The 5110-nt window shown below is 39.7% G+C and overlaps 1 pseudogene; it reads right to left on the bottom strand.

Moving 5' to 3' along the window:
* Positions 1 to 286: 286 nt before the first annotated feature.
* LOC120189714 lies at positions 287 to 1144 on the bottom strand (annotated as a pseudogene).
* Positions 1145 to 5110: the final 3966 nt, after the last annotated feature.

A 5110-nucleotide genomic window follows, 5' to 3' on the forward strand; every position in this document is an offset into this window, starting at 1 on the left:
CAAAATGGATTTGATTTATCTTTTAAATGAATAATATAAACTTTCCTTGTTACATGAGACATGTAAAAAAAAGGAAAACCTTATGAATCTCATACATTTCCCTGTGTAAAAATTCCACAAAAATTAATGAAAATCTTGTTTAGAAAAAAAACCCAAAAAAATACCAACAACTATTTGGTTTAGTTAGATGAGATATTAGATTTCTTAAGCAAGTTTATATGTTCGAATTCTAAAGTTTGCGAATACAATAAACTGAGTTAAGAGGGTTGTCATCGCCTCTACAGTATCTGAATTAATTTAATCGGTTAATAGATCGGATACCGATAATCATAGCAGAAAAACCCATAAAATTTGTACGATTATGGGGATTTCATACATCACAACCCAACCCTCTTGCTTCTGATCCTTTCATGATCCTCAATCTTTTGCAAGAATTAATGAACATCCTGTATTAAAAAATAATAAAATTTGTAAGCATTTCATGTTAGCTTAAGTTAGAAAATTAATGAATTTAATACATATTATAACAGGGTCAAGAACTTACTCCCATGGTACATCTCGAACCAACATGCAATCACCATCTTTATCTTCATACGTAGGCACAAATTCTGATCCATTGTATCCTTCCCTTTCTGAATATTTACCAACTTTAAATTTGAACAAGTCTTCCATGGCCTTAAGCAATTCTGGGTATCCTTGTAAATCTTTAAATCTATCTTCCTAAGATAAGCAGCTCCATCCATGCTAACTTTGACGTATATTCCTATTGTTTCGGCCTCGATTTTCGTCGTTGGGAGGTTGTTTTTTCTGTAAGATCGGATCGGCGGCCAACCGACGACTTGTGCCCTGCGATGTTACATGCATATATCATCAGTTGTCATTTATCAGTGAAAAGAAACTATATAAAAATACATGGATTTTTCCCATTTGCTTACTTAGTGGGCGTTCTAGAATCTTCATTCATTTCTGGCAAGGCTCTTTTGTTGCTGATCCTAATAGTTGTCGAAGCTTGTGTCTCCGACTCCTCCAATGTTCCCGGTAAGCCTAATCGGAGCTCGGTTGCATCAAGATTAAGATCTTTCTCAAACATCATGCTTTCGAATACTTCGATGGATTGATTGAACTTCTATATTGAGATGGATCGATATGTGAAGCATTGCAGTAAGCAAAGCTTGGAAAACAAACTGAATTCTGGAAATACTTTTCATTCATAAAAACGTGAATTATACATCACCTAGGCTTAAGCTTTTATAGCAGATTGATAAAAAATATAACAACCTACAGCTTCTAGAATAGAGTCCTAACAACTTTGACAAGTAAGCAAATTAGTTATACTCCAGCTTCTTTATGTATGCCATGCATCAATTGCTAAATCATGTGAACATCAACCTCAGCTACATCATGTATCTCAACATTCTCCCTGCTTCTTTTCCTTCCCTTCCTTAACAAGATACGACACACAGTTTTTCTCGAAACTGCTCAAATGTTGATCTAGTGAGTGGCTTGGTGAGCCCATCAGCTACTTGAAACGTAGCAGGAACATAACTAACCCGAAGATGACCAGCTGTAATCTTTTCTCGAACAAAATGCACATCCAATTCAACATGTTTGGATCGAGCATGACACACCGGGTTTATACTCAAGGCAACAGCACTTGTGTTGTCACACCAAATCACAGGTGCATCACTCAAGGATAGCCCAAGATCACGTAGTAAAGCAGCAAGTCAAGTAATCTCAACAGCTGAATCAGCAACACTTCTGTATTCAGCTTCCATTGTTGATCGAGAGATAGTCTTCTGTTTCTTGGAGTTCCATGCAACCAAACAATCCCCAAGAAAAACGCAATACCCAGACATGGACCTACGATCAGTGGCATCACCAGCCCAATCCGCATCAGAAAATGCTTTAAGACATAGTCTGGCATTACTGTCCGAAAAAATCAGTCCATAATCCAGTGTACCTGCTAAATAACGCATAATGCGTTTGACAGCTACCAAGTGTATTTCACGTGGAGATTGCATGAATTGAGCTGCTTTATTTACGGCGAACGCTACGTCTGGTCGAGTGTGACAAATATACAAGAGAGCTCCCACAATGCTGCGATACTCTCGTGCATTAGCTAGAAGAGCACTGCTTTGATCAGCAGATTTTGTAGCAGCAACCATTGGAGTACAAACAGGCGATGCTTGACTCATATGAGTTTTCTTCAACAAATCAGAAATATAAGCCCTTTGAGTCAGCATTAAACCAGAAGCAAGCTTCTTAACTTCAATTCCCAGAAAATAAGATAATTCACCTAGATCTTTAAGGGAGAAGCGGGAACTAAGCATGCAAATTACCTGATTTACAGTATCAACAGATGTGCTTGTAATTATAATATCATCAACATATACTAAAGCATACGTACAATCATCGTCTCGAATTCTAACGAAAAGTGACACGTCTGCCTTGGATTCAACAAATCCTAAGTCCAACATGCAAACCTTAAGTTTGTCATTCCAATTGCGTGGGGCTTGACGAAGGCCATAAAGAGCCTTTTGGAACTTACAGACCAATGGATTACCATCTGAATCAAACTGTTCAAACCCTGGTGGCTGTTGCATATATACATCCTCATGCAAATCACCATTTAAGAATGCATTATTAATATCAACTTGCCTCAGAACCCAACCTCGAGCAACTGCCGTGGTTAAAAGCACATAAACTGTTGAAAATTTCACAACTGGACTAAATGTGTTTTGAAAATCAATACCAGGAACTTGAGTAAACCCTTTTGCAACTAGTCGAGCTTTGTACCTAAGCACAGATCCATCAGGATTCCGTTTGAGCTTAAAGAGCCATTTGCACCCTACCACACTTCTATCAGTAGGCAAGGGCACAAGCACCCAGGTTTCATTCTCAATTAACGCTGAATACTCAGCATGTACTGCTTCAGTCCATGCATCAGAATAAAGTACTTCTTGGATCGAGGTTGGTACAACGTCATCAAAAAACGTTGTATACACTTTTGGCTTAAACACGCCACATTTACTACGGGTTATCATTGGATGATTATTACTGACTGTAGTCCCTGTATTATCTACCGGCATTGTCTGAGTGTCCATGTCAGCCTCAAGTTCTTCTTGATTAACACTGGAAATGTTAGGCAGAGCAACAGATTCTGTACATGACCCTGAATGTGTGGACCTGAGACTCGTATTATCTACAGGTGACCGAGAAACGACTGGTGAAGAACCAACATCTGACTGCAGCTTAGTCGTGTCCATTACAATATCGAGAGGCCTGCTCACAGATATATCAAGTGATGACTGGGTTGTAGGCTTATCATTAGCAAACGGGAAATACCATTCATCAAACTGTACATGGCGTGATATAACAACACACTTATCAGGTGTTAAATAAAGAAAACCTTTATGTTGAGAGCTAACACCCAAGAACGTACATGGTTGAGATCGAAAATCAAGCTTATGGGCATTGAACGGTTTGAGATGAGGAAAACATCTACATCCAAACACTCTGAATGATTAATAATCTGGTTTCTTCTTGAACATACACTCAAATGGTGAACGTTCAGCTAATACCCTAGAAGGAAGTCTGTTTATCAAGTGCACGGCCATAATTACTGCATACGACCAAAAACTGGTTGGCATGGATGCTTGAGCAAGCAAGACTAACGCCAACTCAACAACATGCCTATGTTTGCATTCCACAACATTATTCTGTTCGGAGGTGTGTGGACAGGTAATCCGATGAGAGAGGCCAGCTTCAGCAAGCAGTCGAGACAGATGACGATATTCACCTCCCCAATCACTCTGAACAGCCAAAATCTTTTGCCCAAATTGTGTCTTGACAAGTTGATGAAACAGATTAAAAACATAAGCAGCCTGGGACTTATCCTTGAGAAGATATAACCACGTGTGTCGAGTACAAGCATCCATAAAACTAACATAATACTTGTAGCCATTAGAGACAACAGGTGACAGACCCCATAAATCTGTAAATACAAGTTGAAAAGGTAGCTCATACACAGTGGATGAATCAGAAAATGGAAGTTTATGGCTCTTTCCCATACGACAAGCAACACAAGTCTCATTAATACTTTGGTCAATATTGACATCAAGTAATTTGCAAATTTGCGAAAGTGTTCCATGAGCAGGATGCCCAAGGCGTCTATGCTATAGTTCATACAAATTACGTGAAGCAGTAACACTATTGACTTTAACAGAAACATTCTTATTACTTATAGAATCTACTTGAAACAAATATAGACCATCATTCTCTTATCCTTGCAACAATACTTCACCAGTTCCTTCATCACGAACGCAGCAACGAGATGCATAAAATTCAAAATAGACCTCATTATCCCTAGCAAGCTTCGTGACCGAGAGAAGGTTTTTAGTTATCTTAGGTACATGAAGCAAATCATTCAGTATTAAAGCTCGAGAGGAAGAAGAGCATAAAGCAGTTTTACCAATTGCCTTAATAGAAAGAGAATCACCATTGCCAACAGTAACATTACCTGGTCCAGAGACATTCTTTTGATTAAACACGTTTGCTAAATCGGGTGTGACATGATGTGTAGCCCTGGAGTCAACCACCCAGTGATCCCTTGTGGTAGCAGTAACACGCGGCTGAGTCTGCGAGGAATGACAAAGCTGTGCCTCAGCACGAGATTTGGTGTAGCATACACAATCATCCTCACCAATATAAACCATCTCAACACCGGAGTAATTAGCAGAGCCTGACGCACCACGAGCTACTACACGATCTGTTGATCGACCAGTGAAGGTCTGATCAAACCTATACCAACAGTCAACAACCAGGTGACCATTTTTTCCACACAACTGGCGCTGAACACGTGGACGACCATGACCACGTCCTCCACCGCGGCCAGAATTATTAAATCTGGATCGTCCAGAACCGGAATCATGATAGCCCTGACCAGCAGCCTTCAAACCGGCTTGCACGACATGCGCACTCATTGGAAGGGACTCTTCCTGAGAATCAAACCCAGCCAATTGCGTTTCTGCATCGATTAACATCGAGCAGATCTTGTCAAGAGACAACACATCCTTCATGGTAGTGATGAACGCAATGTATAGTTGATATT

Source organism: Hibiscus syriacus, unplaced genomic scaffold (assembly GCF_006381635.1).
Source record: "Hibiscus syriacus cultivar Baekdansim isolate YM2019G1 unplaced genomic scaffold, ASM638163v2 tig00116959_pilon, whole genome shotgun sequence".
Classification (NCBI taxonomy): Eukaryota; Viridiplantae; Streptophyta; class Magnoliopsida; order Malvales; family Malvaceae; genus Hibiscus; species Hibiscus syriacus.